This window comes from Perognathus longimembris, chromosome 5 (assembly GCF_023159225.1).
Source record: "Perognathus longimembris pacificus isolate PPM17 chromosome 5, ASM2315922v1, whole genome shotgun sequence".
NCBI classification, from domain to species: domain Eukaryota; kingdom Metazoa; phylum Chordata; class Mammalia; order Rodentia; family Heteromyidae; genus Perognathus; species Perognathus longimembris.
The window spans coordinates 55,148,862-55,167,267 of NC_063165.1; the positions used below are offsets into that span (position 1 = coordinate 55,148,862).

Sequence of the window (18,406 nt, forward strand, 5' to 3'; positions counted from 1 at the left end):
TGTGGCAGGAAGGTTGGTACTAAAATGCCCGTGTGGGGACTTGCACCCCTCTTCCCCAGCAGTCAGGCCACTGGGCGTGTGCAGCTGAGTCTCTGAGGGATGCGCTTCAAAGCCGGCGGGCTGGGAGAGGCTGCTCAGCCTCAGTCTCTGTTGGTATTGTTGGCGGCAAAGGCGTGCAAGTTCCCCATCTGGCTCAGGCCACTCTGAATGTGTGCCACGTGGATCTCTACATTATTCTGGAAGCAGCTGATATTAGAAGTACCTCCTGTACTCTGATGTCATTTAATGAATCTGTAAGTGACTTGAATTCAAAGGAATTCAGGTCTCCTCCCTCTGCTAGACACTTAATTTGTAATAAAATAGCAGTAAGCCTGGAGTTTAAGCCTGTGAGGTGTTGGCTTTCAACACAGGGCGTGCCGAACCATCTCCTGGGCCTCTTCCTCACAGTGGCGCCTCTTGTCTGTCGGTTGGTCAGCCTGCTGGTGCCCTTGGTCTGGGGCAAGCTCATAGCAGTACTGTTGAACTTTATGCAAAACCTTGTTTAGGTCCTTGTTCAGCTGTTGAAGCTCTAAAACAATTGTTGCATATCTCCGCTGAAATTCAATGCCGCTTGGCATGGAATATGATTTCAGTTTTTCAGCTTCTGTGTTCATTTCCCTTAATTTCTTGATATGTTCCTTTTTAATCATGAGAATTTTTGGATAGTCTAGTCACTTGAATAAGGAATTCTACTGGAAAACCTCCTAATGTTTTAGTGTCAGAGGCAGAAATTTTACTTCTCCAAGGTGACTGCCCTAATAAAGGGTCATTATCTGTGATTGGAGACTGGAGAGAAGGTGTATAATGTAATCGTGGTGGGGTCATAAAATATCGAGAAGGCTGTTGGTTTTGTTCAAAGGCAGCAATTGGCATCGTCTCATGAGGCTCATTACTAAGAACTTCATAGTCAGGGATGGTATGAGTACCTAGCCCTGTCCTGTCAAAAGTTACTCTGTAAGTAGCATTAAGTGTGTCCACAGCATCTATCTGTCCAGTGAAGAGACCATCATGAACACCACGCAGCCGGGCTCTAACTTTGGTTCCAATAACCAGAGGCAAAGGAATTTCATTTGGGAAGTCTTTGAACTGTGAAACATCTGCAACTTTCCTCTTTTGAAAGAGTCTTACTTTTTGCCGCTTCTGTTTCAATGCTGATCTCTCTTCCTCAAAAAATGCAGAAGAACATCTCCGTGGTTTTCCCATTAGCCGCCTGATTTTTCCCCATTCTACCCTTGTCAACTTTCTTGTTTTCAAATCAGGAAACGATTCCTTTAGACATACACAGAAGTCATTATCACCTTCAAATAGTGGTTTATCTATATTTGAATAGAACCATTCGTATATGCACCATTTATGTGCTTTGGGAAGCTTCAGTAGGTTATGTAATCGAAAACCAATCTTCTGTGATACTTTCTTACTTTCTGTGATACTTTCTGGTGTTGACATGGTTTATGTAAATTTCTGTGGAACCATTGCAACCCTTTGGTTTCTTTTAGGTGACTTGATAATTTATTTGTCTGTCATCTTCATCAGAGAAGAGTTGACTTCGTTTTGAATTTCTGAAAGGCATTTCTACAGCAGAGCCTGTATTCCTGCCTTTCCAAACAGGAGTTTTCTGTAAAGAACTGTACTTTTCATTCCATGTGTTAGATAAGCTTCCTTCTTTTAAACTGACAAGGGCTTTTGCTGAAGAGCCGTGAGAAACACCACAGAAGGCAAGGCGGCTCCATCACTTCACAAAGCAAGTTCTTTTGTGACTCTCCTTAGGCAACTGGTGCCATCTTGAATGAGCCGTGCCACTTTTTCAGTAGTCATGTTTTCTAATTGCAAAATTGTGAATCTTTCAGTTGTTCAAATGCCTTTTCTTTCTCTACTGTGTGTGGGTGGAGAGGAAAGAAGATGGTTTGAAAAAAAACTGTGTTACTATAAGCATCTGTCAGAACTGTGCTATTTGGTTCACTAGACATCATTAGGTCCAACCAACTTCCCCATGGTATCTTGCACAGAATTAATAAAGACACCTGCTGTTTTGTTCATGGAGAAAAGACTAATTATATGTAGTGGAGTACAGACTCAAATGGGTTTGTCGGTGGTAACAGATAAGAATTTCTACAAATATAATAATAACACAAAAAATTGCAGAACTTGTTTGGATCCCTGGCACAATTGCCATTGGAAGGTATTAATAGAAATATTTTACATAAAATTAAAATGCTAATCATTCTGCTCCACAAGTTGCCACTCACTGATGATACATTCAAAGAGGTTAAAAATGCTGGGAGGAAGCAGATGGAAAACAGTTATTCGCTCTTTGAACAAAAAAATACCATGACTATGTAGGGGGCTGGCGGCCTGATAGGTGAGTACTTGTTAGACTGCAGATAGACCAGCATTTGCTGTCTAAGTGTCTGAAGCAAGGGGAAATGGCTTACAAGAAAGTCTCTTGTGGGATGCTTTCATTGACAAGTACTGTGTTCACAAGTGCTTTCTAAAGTTCTCTCCAGTTCTGAGATTGTCTTCAAAATTATGTCAAAAAGTCAGACAAGTAAATAATACAGCATAGTAAAAGTAAAAGGTGTATAGAATTAAGAAAGAACAAAACAGTACATGACAGCCAGGTGTTGGCTTAGGACTCCCAGTAGGCCTTGGTGTTCTGTTATATATAATCAATTTCACAGCACACAGCATTAGACAAGGCCACTGTGAACTGATAAATCAAGATAAAGGCCAGTCTACTCTGGAATCATGTCTGACCCCAACAAAAACAAGGATGTTGTTCAAACTACAAAATGATAAAATATTCCTCTGTCCTAAATTACCTGAATGGTCACTGCTATTTTGCTAAATACATTTTTAACCTTGCTCTGTTCTTCTTGCCATTGGCATAAGAAGTATTAAGATACCTAGCCACTGAATTACTCTCACTCTTTAAAATTATCCTATCTGGAGAAAGCCTACAATTCTTTTAGTCCTCACCCAAATTAATTAACACATCCAAATCTTAAATCTTTTCTTATAGTCTCTTTCTGAGACCCTGAATTTCTGCTATGGTAGAATTTTTCCTCCTTGTGTGGTGTCATTAGATCCAATGTTGGTTTACCCTGTAGTGTTTCTGATATTCTTTGGTTGAAAGGCCTTTGGCATGATAAGAAGCAATTTTCTATTCTGCCACTTGGATATTGGTAGTTGGTCCAGATACGGTTTTATATATTTGTCATCATATAAGTCCTATAGTCTCTTTCTAATTCATACTCTTTGGAAATGTATTAAGTATATCTGCAGTTTTCCCACATTTAGACATACTGAAATAAAACACTTAAATACCTCGTTTGCTTTTTGTGAACATTTCAGTTATTTCTAATACTCAACTCGTACAAACACGTCTAATGAATATCCTTGTGCATAACTCATTTTTCATTTGTGCAAGTTTATTTACAGAATAAATACTTAATAGTAGCTCTAAATTAGGAGTGAAAAGTATCTACTTGTTCTCCATTGTATAAATTTACAATAAGGGTGTTTGTTTCCTTATGTTCTTGTCTACATAATTTTATCAAGTTTGGGGATTTTGTGATAGATTAAAATATAATTTTAAGTATAACACTTGTCATATACCATCTGCACTTTTCTATGATATGTCTGTGTTTGATTCTTTGTAATCTCTATTTTACATTTCAAGTAAATCTGTAGGTAAAAAATGGCCACTTCATTATGTGTGTTACATATTTTTTGAAACTTTTGCAGACTTTGCACATTCTCACCATGCTCTTTTACTTTTGCTCTAAAATGTGCTTTTATCCTCTTGACTTTCCTGTTTTAAATTATGACTCATCCCAAGATGATGAAAAAATTTAGCACTTTTCTTTTAGCAATACCTTGTTTCAAGGTTTTTTAATATTTAGTGTATAATGAATCCAGGATTTATTCCTTGAGATCCTTGGAGTCTAGACTTCTACTATTTTATTGTTCTACCTACCAATGACAAATACAAAGGCAGTGACATCAGACTTTATGTTTAATTAGATTTATTGTGTATTTTGTAGAAAGAAACACTTTTCACAATAGTCTGTGCTTTATGTTCATGAATCCAGTTCAAAATGTCAAAATGCAATTCTCCAGGTGTGTTTTCTATGCAATTCCAAGTATGTGATGCATGGTACTACCTATAATAAATATTCAGGCACAGCCATAGTCAAGAGAGGCTCATACTGCTAAATCAGACCACCCAAATGGCTAGGGAAAATTATCATGGAAATCTTGTATTTCCTATTACAAGAACATACAGATACTGCCAAAAAATATTAAATGGTTGTCACTCTTTTACAAGTGATTTTTGTGGTCAAGAAGTTCTTCTATCTCTTCTGTGTGCTTGAGCATGTGAATTATAGTGAAGGCTGTACATAACCTAATTGTAGGGATATGTAGGGATATGATTTTCTTTTTGAGTCATCTGCATGTGAAGACTATGTCCTGTATTTGTGTGTTCAAAATTACTACAGGCTGGAATGAACAGAAAATAAGTAAATGTGTGTGATTTTCCCTAGTGCAGGTTATTATTACTTTCAGCCACACTTTGACCACAGTCTTATTTTTATAGGGCTGTATCTTTTCAAGAGCACAGTTATTCTTCATCCTTAACTTATACTAATTCATTTATTTTTAAAATTTTTATTGTGAAGATGAGGTTCAGAGGAGTTACAGCTATATATGTAAGGTACTGAGTATATTTCTTGTCAAACTTGTTTCCTTCTCCCTCATTTTTCTCCCCCCTTTTCTCCTCCCCAATTGCCCCTCCCCCTCAAGTTGTCGTTTACTACATATTGTCTTATAAGTATTACTCTTGCATTGGTTTGCATTTTACCATTTTTCTCACCATTTTGATCTTCCCTTTCCCTTCCCTAATTCAGACAAACATATACAATATCCAGAGTACCAAAATCAATACAGTGACAACAGGGGCTAAAGCATAGGGAAAATAAGCAAAAGAAAAAAGAAAAAAAATTACATAGTATGTCAGAAACAACAACAATGATAAACAACTTGTTTCCATTTTATTTATTGATATTTATTTTGTTTGTTTTGTTTCTTGTTGCTCATCTTGGGGCTTGTATTCAGGGTCTATGGGCTAGCCCTGAGCTTTTTTCCCTTAAGCTAGCCCTCTACCACTTGAACTACAGCTTCGTTTGCTTATTTTTTTTTGGTTTGCCTATTTTTTGTATGTGTGTTTGTGATTAATTTTAGCTAAGAATCTCAAGGACTATCTTGCCCCAGATGGCTTCAAACCATGATTCTCAGATCTCAGTCTCCTGAGTAGCTCAGATTATGGGTGTGAGCCACTAGTGCCTGGCTCATTTGATCTTTCTTTTTTTTAAAAAAAGAAGTACATTTAAATAATTGTACAAAAGACTTGCCATTTAGCAAAGCAGCTTATGAATACAGTATATCTTAATCTTTTCAATAAAGGAAAGACATTGCATTTTGATGTATGTACGTTTGGTATATTTATTAGAAATTTATATTTTTATGACTCTTTTAATATTTGTGGAAAGCTTGAGCAAAAGACATTTGTTTACTTGAGTAGCTACTCTCTCACAAAAATCATAAAGGAATAACTCTCTAGTATTTTAAACTTTGGCCTGTCACTTTCTTCTGGATTTTATATATAAAATGGTGTCATCGGTCTTTGGTAAGGCAAAACATAGAGATATTTGAAACTTTATTCTTTCCAAACTGTTCTATGAGTATTTACCAGCATATTTAGAATCATAACATAAATTGGCAGAGTGTTTTGAGAGAGTCCAATATGGTGTCCTATACCTGTAATCCTTGGATCCTGGAGGAAGGAAGATTGCAAGCTGATGGCCAGCTTGGGCTATACAGGAAGGGCTTCTTTCAAAACAAAAAGAATGGAAGAAAGAAAGAGTGAGCGAGCGAGCGAGCGAGCGAGAGAGAGAGAGACAGAGATAGAGGCGGGGAGGGAGGAGGAGAGGAAAGGCAGGGAAGGAAGGAAGGTGGGGAAGGAAGGAAAAAAGAAATAAAGAGAAATTAAGAAAGAAAAATAGGAAGAAGAAGGAAGGAGGAAGGAAAGGAAAGAGTAAGGAAATAAAAGGGAAAGAAAAGGAGGGACAGAGGGAGGGAGGAATGAAGGAAGGATAGAAGAAAGGGAAGAAGAAAGAAAAGAGAAGAAAAAGAAAAAAGAATGATTGGGTATGTGGCTCAAAACTGTAGAATGCTTGCCTACCCAAAAACACATTCAATTCTGGCACACATACAGCAGTTCCCCCCGCCCCCCCAAAAAAAATCTCAGGAGGACTACTTAAGTGATTATAGTTTGGGACTAAGGATGTCTTCAGTATAGGTTTTGTTTTATTTGGTCTGTTTGGCTTTGTTTGTTGCATTTTTGCTGATGCCAGGACATTAACTCAAGGAACATAGAGGCTTTGTGCTCACCTGGCTTGCTTGCTCCCTGCTGAATACCAGACATGGCTTTGAACCCACATCCCTCAGGTCTCAGCCGCTTGAGTACCTTGGAGTATAGGTGTGAGCCATTGGTGCCATGTTTCCAGTATTTTTGGCTCTGTGCAGTTACTAATACTTTGACTTTGAGTAAATCACGCAAAATTAGGTTCTTAGAAAAGAAGAGAAATGGAGGATCTTTAAATTTCAGTAGCTTTTTCTTCCTTTTAATTAAAAAATAAATGTGTTCTCAGAACACTGTATTGATAGATACCTTTCTCTAAGTACTATTTGATGTGAAAGACAAATCCTTGTGTGATATTGTTGAGGTGTATGTATGATTCAGAGTTCCCCACATACACCATACAGACAGCATTTATATCAGACTTGAGATTCTGTACTGCCAGCTTCATTTACTTCTCATGATCTTATTCCTTTATTTGTTGACTGGAAATAATAAGAGGAGTAGATCTCAGGGCTGTTGTGTAGGGTAAAAAGTTTTGTTTATGGAAAGTGGCTTCCAGTAGTGTCTAGAACACAATAATTCATAATAGATGTCTTGTGTTGTTTTTTGCAACGGAGTGGGAGAGCCTTAGTGTGAGAGGAGCTCATGGACATCGACCATTTTACTGTCTTTGCTAAGTTCTTCATAATGGCTCTTTTCATTAAAAAGAATTGGGAGGTTTTTATGCTGGAGGGTACTGAAGAGTACTCAGAATAAGTGGTTCACAAAGTGTGTAGTCCTTTCAGCTGTATCGTCAACATCACCTGAGAACTTGTTAGAAACACACATTTTCCAGCACAACTCCAGACATATTGCCTCAGAATCTCTGAGGTTGGGGGCCTTGCAATCAGTGCTTTCACAGGCTTACTTGACAAATGCACTGTGTGCTACTTACAATTGGAAATACTCTCCTCTGCTCCTAGGAGTTGTAGGAATCCCCTATGCTAATGAAGGCAGCTTCTGTTGCAGAACAGGCACATCTAGCTATGTGAGTCTTTGCCTCCTAACATCATTAAAAAAAGCAGAGGTAGGACTACAGGGACTGAATATCAACTTTAAATGTGTAGAATTTGTTCCACATATTTTATTGCCTGGAGAAAGCCAAGAAATAACTCCAAAAAGATATATGATCCAATATAGATTTGAGGAATTACATAAAACTTACAATGATATAGTCAGTCTACATAGTTTTAGGCTAGTTTTTACACATGCTGATAATTCCTTTTGCTTGGGATGTTTTTTAATAATCTCACATTCTTGATAAGTCACCTTATCCTTCAGAAATCCATTCACCCTTCACCAAGCCCCAAATTATTTCTGTACTATACTATACTTGAGCCTTAGGTTTCATTTAGATAAAGAAAGGCTTCAAATACAAAAGGCAATTGATCTTGCTCTTATGGGATGCTATAATTATTGAAAGAAATAGCAAAATAAAGCATGGAATAAAAAAACATGTTTCATGTATGTGGAAAACATTTTAGTGGTGGTGAGAAATTGTAAAAGAAGTAAAAACTCGCTTGACACTGTTAGGTTTTTTTTTTAATTGTTAAAGAAGCATGGATTTTTGCTATTGAAGTATGACTTCTTTATTTGGCCTTCTTTCCAGCAAAACAGTGGATATTTTATAGCACTCCAAAGCACAGGGCTCTCCAGATGTGTTTCATTTTGCTGGAACTTTAAGGTGAAAATTAAGTGGATTGAAGTAATAGACACATATCTTTCTTTCTATTTTCCTCCCAATTTCCCTGGTCCTGAAAAACCTTTGGGTTTGGAATAGCTGTGGCCCTCCCTTCTTGGTGGTAAGATAATAATAATTATGACAATAGTTATTATCACTATTATATATAGTTATTATCAGTATTATTGTTGAGTATATTAGGAGAATAGAATGCATCTCTTAAGTATCACCAATTTTAAGGCAAAGATAGCCTGACTTACACTCTAGGCTGTTCTCTACTTAGCTGCATGATCATTTTTTTACACTTAATATGATTTTTTCCCAAGTCTTTCCATTTTCTTATGAATGAAGTGATGTCATTCTTTCTGACAGAACATAGAATTCCATTGTGTATATATCCCACATTTTCTCGATCCATTTCTTGAAGGGCATCTGGGTTGAATCCATATTTTGTCTATGGCAAATAATGCTGCAGTGAACATAGTTCAGGTAGCTTTAGTGTGGCCTTCTTTGTGGTTATTTGGGTAAATGCCCAGGAGTGAGAAAATATTACAGGTAGAAATAGAGGAAACACTAGGGCTCCTTGGCACAGGTTGAAACTTTCTTAATAAAGACCCTAAAACACAAAAAATAGAAAAAGGTTAGATAAATGGGATGACATTAAACTGCAGAGCTTCTGAATGGTAAAGGACAGAGCTAGAAAGATAAATAGAAAGCCCACCATTTTGGAGAAGATTTTTACTAGCTATAGAATAGACAAGGGCTTCATATCTAAAATATATTTAAATACCAAAAAATTAATCCCCCAAACAAATCATCCAAGAAACAACCTCCTCGTTAATAAGTGGGACTTAAAGACAGACTTCTATGAAGAGGAAATAAGAATGGCCAATAGACACATGAAGAAATACTCATCATCTCTGGCCATAAAAGAAATACAAATCAAAACAACATTGAGATTCTACCTCATCCCAGTTAGAATGGCCATTATCACGAAAACCCATAATAAGAGATGCTGACAGGGATGTGGCCAAAAGGGAACACTACCACCCTGTTGGTGGGAGTATAAACTTGTTCAACCACTCTTGAAAGCAGTGTGGAGGTTCCTCAAAAGACTAAACATAGAGCTCCCTTATGGCCCAGCAATCATTATTTTCCCAAATCACACAAACCTTCTTATCTGAAGTCATTGGAAAAGGTGATTGCTAGTATTCCAAACTGATATGAAATTTTGTAAGCTTATAGCATGACAATAATCATTGTTTCAGCCTATGAGAAACTTTACAAAAAGGCCAGAATTATGAGATTGGATAGTATAATAATATTCTGCATTGAATTTGAAAACCTACATGGATGTATATTTATGTAATATGTGTATGTATGTGTGTGAATATGTACATATATGTATGTATATATGTGTGTATGCATATGTACCTATATATAATACATACATATTCAAATCATTTCTCAATATTCCTATGTCACAGTCGAGTCCAAATCCCTTTCCTCTTTGGACTTTTGCAATAATTTCCGTTAGCTTCTTTACAGGAGGGTTTTTCCCCCCTTCAGTTTAATCTTCACACAATGGTCAATTAAACATAAAGTCAAGCCAGGTGCCAATGAGTCACTCCTGTAATACAAGCTACTCATGAGGCTGAGATCTGAGGATCACAGTTCAAAGCCATCCCAGGCAGGAAAGTCCGTGAGACTCTTTGGTCCAATAAACCACAAGAAAACTGGAAGTGGCACCATGGCTTGAAGTGGTAGAGTGTTAGCCTTGAGCTGAAGAGCTCAGGAACAGCATAGATGCCCAGAGTTCAAGGCCCAGGACTGACCAGAAAAATAACATAAAATTAAAAAAGCAATAACCATAAAGTCAGATCAACTCCTCTGATCAATCTCTATCATCAAACATCAAAGTGCAAAGCCAAATTCACCCAGTGACATATAAAGTTTTGACATATAAACTTTTCCCTAAGTCTACCTATGGTCCTCTTTCTCTTTTTTGCAAACTCACCAACCATGGTAGTAGTTCAAGAGGCTGCAACAAGCTATCTTCCTTTTCCTGGAATGTTGTTTCTTTAAATATACAAATAGTGTACTTGCTTATCTTCTTACCTACTCTGAAGGTTTTTGTGGCTACTTTGTATCAATTTAAATCCTTTGTTTGAATTGTCTCCATTGGCCACTTGAACTTATTCTTTCCTGCTAGAACTCTTGATAAGTAAGAAAAATCTAATAAATCTAATAAAAACAAGAAAGTTTTTAAAAACTCTTTTTACTATTTGTCAGAACTACTAAGATGTTTCCCCTCTCTCTTTCTCTCTCTCTCTCTCTCTGACATGTTCATTTCCTGATTGATCTGTTTCTTTCACTAATTATGGCATCCTATAATAGTAAGAGGGATTACCTTTTGTATTTGAAGTTTTTCTTCTTCTTTTAAAAAATGTCTTTAGCTACAAGTCCTGCTTTCTCCTCTGAATAAAATACATAACTTGACCTATTATACTGTTGTATCAGAGTATATCTATTGTATATATGACTTAGTACCTTTAGGTTACAGGTTTCTTGAGGAAATTGACTGTACTTGACTGTATCTCTGTATTAGCCTAGGATAAGTTCTTGACAAAGTGTAAAACCTTATTTGGTATGGCTGGTTAAATGATACTATAGTCAAGCTTCTATTTGAATTGAAAAGTTTAATTAGATTCAAGCAGCATTGAGTCAAAGAGGTTTGTGTTTTTCACTGTTGTGTTTCCATCATCTAAAACAGTACCTGGCACTTAATAGGTATTCAGTATTCAGTGAATAAATGAATGAAAGTGTATTCAGAGAACATGTCCATCAAACATGAATATGATTTTGTGGGACAAGACCCAGCCTGAAGAATTAATGCAATTTGGATCATGCTTGCATTTTGTTATGAGAATAAGAGACAATTTAAGAGACTTCAAAGGAGGGAGAAAGAAGTCATTTCCTATCATAAAAACAGGAAGAAAACTGACTATGTTCAGTGTGAAAAAGTAAACTCTGTGGCAAAAATAGTAGAAGAAGACACTCAAGTAAGATTACTCTTACCTTCAAAGTGACATGTAAATTTATGTTCATGGTAATAATTAGAGACATCTTTTCCTGAAGATATGTCAGTGATACATTTGTTCATATGAGAGGAGCCCTAGATCCCGCAGCCCAAATTCAAATCTATGCTGCTATAACAAGAAAATATGTATTCAGGTATTTTAAGAAACTAAAAGACAGGGATAGTCTCTTCAGGTACTGGAAAGGATGACACATTTTAATGAGTCAGATAATTTTCAAATTCTTTTGAAATACATTGCTTGAACTTGCAATTTGGACATGTGAGTTTATTTGTTCAAGTCAGGATAAGTAGAATTCTATTAGGTCCATTTCCTGTACTTCTTCCTCTAATAATTTGTAGCTTGAGAGTTTGTATGAAATTATCCATGTTTAATGTGCTTTTTTTATACTTTGATTATCTTTAAGTAGTTGTGCAAAGGAGTTGCCATTCAACCAAGCAGTTCATGAGTATAATGCATCTAGATCAATGTGACCTCTCTCAACTTTCTCATTTGATTAAGTACTTAGTTTTTATCATCCAATTAAGGAAGGGATAAACCATTAAAGAATGCTTATCTGGATTGGCGTGGCATATTGTCTTATAGTACCACATAAACATTATAAGTTTTCATTGAGGTATATGGAAAATAGTTGTGCAGATTGTTCCTTAATCTGAGTTTGGGGAAGATCTATAATAATATTTAAGGTTTAGTGAGCACTTTCTAAGTTGTTTTTTTGTTTTGTTTTGTTTTGTTTTTGCCAGTCCTGGGACTGAACTCAGGGCCTGAGCACTGTCCCTGGCTTCTTTCTGCTCAAGGATAGCACTCTGCCACTTGAGCCACAGTGCCACTTCCAGCAATTTTCTATATATGTGGTGCTGAGGAATTGAACCCAGGGCTTCATGTTTACAAGGCAAGCACTCTTGCCACTAGGCCATATTCCCAGTCCCACTTTCTAAGTTTTTAATACAAGAATGAACATCTCATAACTACATGCCTATACCAAAACTCTATAACATGTGCTATCGTCCTTCTTGGTTTGGAAATGAGTATTTTGAGTCTGCCATAGTCAGGCAGATTTAAATGATAGACCCATGACAAAACATGGTTTCTTAACCCAGTCTACACTTCCTCTCCAATTTCTCTTTCCTGGTCAATCATTACCAATACATAATAAACACATTACTTTAAATCCTATAACACATTGCTTTGACTACTCTTTTAAAAAGCATGAAGAATGAATGATAGCTTGCTTATATTATAGAAAATAATGTGGTTAGTGTTACATTTGTGCTAATATTATATCATGCTATATATTATTGTATGTTATTATATTATTTATTATTATATCAATATTATCATATAGTTGTTAAAAACATCCCAAACATTGAACTTAAGAAAATTTTTTTTCTTCGATATGAAGAAGAAAAAAGATGTGTAATGTATAATTTAACATACTTTTGGTTGTACCTCAATGATATAACAATGCTTGATATAACAATGTGCTGATACTGAGGCCTGAACTCAGGGCCTGCACACTATCCTTTTAGCTTTTTCTCTCAAGGCAGGCACTTTGTCACTCTACCACACTTTCACTTTATGCTATTTATTGTTTAATTAGAAAGTCTCATGGACTTTTCTGCCTGGGCTTGCTTAAAACCAGGACCCTCATTCTCAGCCTACTGAACAGCTAAGATTGTAGGTGTGAGCTACTGGCACCTGGCAATGATGTAATCGTTTTATAGGCTTTAAAGAGTCTGGTTGCATATATCATACATCTGACACGGAAAGTGAGAGGTGTTTGAGATGTATATGCTTGTGTGTGTGTGTGTGTGTGTGTGTGTGTGTGTGTGTATTTACTCTTTCACCTATTATTCAGCCTCCTCAATAGAGTGGTAGGGAGTGTGCATCCAACCAAGACCGAGTGAGGTTATATTTAGTACATCTACTTCCCCTGACATTGAGACAGGAGATGGAGATCTTATCCATTTCAAAGTGTCTGTACAGTATGAATAAACCCACTGCATAGTCTTACAATTGAATTTTGAAAGTATCCCAGGAAACATCTCCAAGCTTCCTCTTACTTAGGTATTATCAGAAGATACCATTTTTATTGATTCTTTAGTATGTACCAAAGTTCATTTCATATACTTGAAGAAACAACATATTTTTATGAACAGCTCACGGGATTCCAGAGGCAGAATGATTAATAGTAGGCAGATAGATACCTAGATAGCAAGATAGATAGATAATTATCTTTAAGTAGTTATGCAGAGGAATTGCCAGTCAACAAAGCAGTTTAAGTATGCAATGCATCTTGATTGGTGTCATCTCTTTCAACATCCTCACCCATTTCTTCCAATCCACCCTTCCTCTTTTCTTAATTTTTGTAGGATAAGCATTTCTCATTTACCAGCTGTGCAAACTTGAGCAAACCAGGTTAGCAATTAGGAATGATTTTTTTTTAAATGAGAATCTTAGGTAAGGACTTGAAATTGATATCAAATTTACTCTCACCGGAGAAAGTGTTTTGGAAAGAGTAAGTGGGGAAGTCCATACTTACTTCCGTATGATCAAGAGTAACTTTTAGGAAGATGAAGAGCTTGAGTAGAAGTTTGATGGGTTGCATAAGAAAACTATTGAAGTCTATTTGTGGTTTCAGCACTCATTTAGGATCTAGACCCAGCCTTTTCAACACTGGGAGAATTAGTTAAAAGTTTTGTTTAGAAAGGACTGACCTTGATGCATTGTGAATTCTACCTGGAGATAAAATGAATTCTTCTCAACTTTTTTTTTTTGCCAGTCCTGAGGCTTCAACTGAGGTCCTGGGCACTATCCCTGAGCTTCTTCTGGACCACAGCACTGCTTCTGACCTTTTCTGTTTATATGGTAGTGAGGAATCAAACCCAAGGCTCCATGCTTGCTCGGCAAGCAGTCTACCACCAAGCCACATTCCCAGCTCACTGGTAAAGCTCTCAGTGTCCGGGTCTCAGTGCAGAAAGATTAAAAAAAAATTCTCAGGATAAAACCCTGCTTCAGTATTAACTTAAAATAGTCCATATAATTCCAAATAATTATAGTTAAGCATAAGAACAGTTATTTTCCTAAATTGCTTTTACTAGTTTAGTGTGTATTATAATCAGGTTAGAAGGATAAACTGCCTATTATTGGGCTCTAGCTCTTGAATTTTTGGTTTATTAGGTTGAGGGTGCAAGGCTGGAGAGTTTGCATGTGTGACAAGCTCCCACTTGGAAGAGTGTTTCTCAGACATAAAGTTCACAGTCATCACCTGGAGATGTTGTTAAAATGAAGCTTTTGATTCAGTAATTTTTGGATGGGGCTGAGATTCATCTTTCCAAACTGCTGCAGATGACGTGGAGGCTTGGGGTGGCAAGAATTGGAAACATTTGGGAATTACCAGCACCACCTAGGAGATGGAGCAAACTCACCCTAGCTCGAGTATAAAATGTCTTTTTTTTTTTTTTTAACAATTCTGCACATTGAAACCATCTGAGGAGTTAGAAAATATTGCTCTTCAATCTCAAAGTTTTCCCTTTATTTGGGGGTGGTTGTGACCTGGCAATTAGAACTTTGATTAATACCCTAGAATTATACATATAGTATAGCTAAGTTTGTGAGACTCTGAGCTGAATTATCTCTGGAATTTTCAACTTTAATGTATAAGTTCTAAGTTTGCATTGGTAAAGTTTTGAGATGAGGTTGTGCTCTCTGATGTTTATTTTAAAGTACAGTACAAATCATTCTGTTTCTTTCTTCTTGGAAGTTACCGGGACAGCTTCTTGTAAAAGGAAACTTTCAAGTCAGAGATGACAAGTTGGTGATACAAGTTACCTGTCCTGCATCCATATCAGCCTTAACAACGTTCTCTCAATAGTCACCTTTCTTGACCTCTTCGAGTGCCTTATAGAGGTACGGTTGAGGGGTCACAAGATGATTGGACTATCCAGTGTGATTTTCATATGAAATGTTCCATTTTCATTAATACCAACACAATGGGAACATACTGTAGTCTAGCGATTAAATCACATAGTTGAATTTGACATAACTCCATGTTTCTTTTTTCTGTTCAGAACAGAGAAGGTATTTTGTTTATATTAAACAAAACATATTGCAATGTGTCTCTCTGGCACTATCCAGTGATCAGAAGAATAGCTAGATTTCAGAGATTCCCTAAAGCCATGGCATTCAGCAATGTTTGGGTTTAAATTGAATCAATCATGAAGAGGAGGAACAAGACATAAAACCTAAGATTGGGATGAGAATTGAATTTCAGAGAAGGAGGGAAACAAATCATGTAGTGGAGAAATCTCCTGCCATGTTGGAGAAAAATGAGCTGGCTTGTTTGGAGAGAGACTGTGAGGATGCATTGGGGGCATGTTTCAGACCCCTAAATGACATTCAGGGGACTTTTATATCCTAAGGAATGGAGAAATAGTGGAGACTATGGAGCAATTTGAGTGATGGGTGAAATATAGTATTCTGAAAGAATTTTCTATATATAGTTTATTGTAGAGATGAGCTGAAGGAGAGATTTTAAGATAGAGAATTACATTCCTTTAATAAGCAATAAATCAACTACTTACTTTTCCAATCATTTTTTTATTGTTAAGTAGTTATTCAAAGAGGTTTTAATTCTATAATTTAGGTTATGAGTATAATACCAGTTGATCAAAGTCACCCCTTCTAGCACTGTCCCTCATTTCACTCTCAATTGGTTTATTTTAAAATCTCATCACTTAAAAAAAATAATTCTTATCACCTTTTTCATTCACTTACTCTTTTTCTGAACTGGGGAAAGTATATTGTTTAGTAATTAATGTTAACATTAAGTTTCTGTTGAGTGTGTCTAAACTAACTCCAAAAAGTTGCCTTGCTTTGCCTTGTCTGAATGATTGTAACTAAAAATCTAAAGGGTTTTGCATTTTATGGGTGAAATGCCTTTGAAGGCTTACAATTTTCCTTATTAGAGTTCTTTGTTTTTTCACTGTTGTCACAACTACCTGAATTAGAAGTACTCCATTCTCTCTTCTATTTAAAAATAATAGTATCTTACAGTTTTGTAGCCAACCTTAACCTAGGTATATAGCTTAGCTCTTCTCCTGGATGCTTGGAAAACCATGTTTGCACTTCATCTCTGTCATTAGTGAAGACGGCTACATGGGACACCAGCAGAATTGCTGTTTTCCTGTTTTAGATGTAACTTCTATGATAACCTTGTTCTGTCTCCCTACCACTGCATCACAAGTGCCTAGAATGGAGTCTGGAAAAGAAAATATATTGTATTATATTATATTAATTATATTATAATTAATAAGTAAACTTTAAATAGAGTTTTATTTAAATAAAATGTTTTAAATAAACTTTATAGGGTATTAACACTGGCAACATAGTGCTTGAAGGAAAGGTTTGTGGACAAGCAAATCTGTAAGCTTCAAAACATGCACAGATTTTCTAAAAGATGCTTCTCTTTGGCCCATTGATCTTAGGGACTGACACCTGAGCTGTTCACTGCATTCTGCACACAGACTAAGACAACTCTTCTCCGCAAGACAAATAGGCTGCAGAAGATGAGTGATGACAGGCATTGGCTTCCATTATCACTCGTGATGTGTTTCATTTTTCATTTTAGAGGAAAAAAAAAGACACACATTGAATCATCTTGTTAATTATACAGGTTTTTAACCATCTCTGAACTATCTTGGGAAACATTATAGAGTATTATCGGAATTGAAAGCCAATGCAGGACTTCCATGAGAGCGAAGGCAAACAGTTCTACTAGTTTTGTCAAAGAGACAGTTCACTGTGTGGCTAATGTTTATCCTGTGGAAAATCCACAGTGTGTGCTGTCAGCCACTTCTCAGGAGAAACACAAGTCAGGAAATTCCATTGGTGAACTAAATCAGCTAGTGAGATTATCTGGGAATTTTTTTTATAGGTATGACATTATAAACATGGAACTAGCATAACCTAAAATATGTGGTTTTTGTATCTTTGTTTTATTTCATTTTATTTTGGTCAGTACTTAAACTCAGGACCTGAGTGCTGGTCCTGAGCATTTTTGCTCAAGAGTAAGCACTCTACCACTTTGAGTCACAGCACCACTGACATCATATTTGTATTTTTATATGTTACCTTATATGGAATGTATAGTTGCTGTGCTTACTGAATCATCAATCATATATGATGGAATATATTGCTTTTTCCTTTTTTGCGTGAGCTGTAGTGGGGCCCAAGATCTACCTTAGGTTTTCTTATCCAAGGCTGACTCTCCACCAGTTGATACTGTACCTCCTCACCTAATTTTTTGATAGTTAGTCGGAGAGAAAAGCCTTGCTAATTTGCCAGCCTGGGATGATTTTGAACCTTGATCTCAGCCTGCTTAGTAGCTAAAATTATAATCATGAAACACTAGTACCTGACACATTGCTCCTCCCTCCCCCAACAACATGCTAAAAACTTAAGTTGAAACATATGACTGCAATCATCCTGCTCTGGAGAGACTAGAATTGGAGCCATAACAATGGCAACGATCAAAATGGATGGACAGGCCCTTTCCAAGAATTTACATGTTTCAATTCTTCCTTGAATCTACTATATTTCAATTAATACATTTCTATACACTTGCAAATTACCCAAAATATTCATTTATAAGTTTGTAAGCTAAATCTAACTTCCACATAGGGAAAACATGCATTGTTTATCTTACTGGGCCTGACTTAACTCCACGTATTTTTTTCCGTGTCATTTTCTGTTGTATCTCAATGGACATTCTAAACAGTTCAGTGTGCATTGTCAGAGCAACAACAACAAACAACAAAGTCTCAGAAAGCTTAGACAGTTTTTAATCACTAAGGCCACAGAGATGTTAAATTTTAGAGCTAGTGCTCATGATTTTTCAGTGGAAGTTGATCCCAATTTTGTTCCCTTGAAAGCTAAAAGACCCGAATAAATCAGATCTTTCCCTAATTTCTTGTAATAAATGTTTTAGAAAGTAAAATCTTATAACAACAATGGTTTAGATTTGTACCATGCATTGCACACTGAATGCAAAGGAGCTTAAAGTAAAACAAATGTTTTTGGTACTCATTTCTTAGAAAATGGCAAGGATAGAAGTTGAATTTCAAAATC

General features: G+C 36.3%; 1 protein-coding gene and 1 pseudogene across 3 annotated transcripts in view; one reads left to right on the forward strand and one right to left on the reverse strand.

Annotated features, from left to right (window-relative positions):
- Fgf12 (fibroblast growth factor 12) overlaps nt 1-18,406 on the forward strand; it is a 341,337-nt gene that overhangs the window by 153,011 nt on the left and 169,920 nt on the right. The gene's annotated exons all lie outside the window — the stretch shown is intronic.
- On the reverse strand, nt 122-1,501 carry LOC125351869 (annotated as a pseudogene).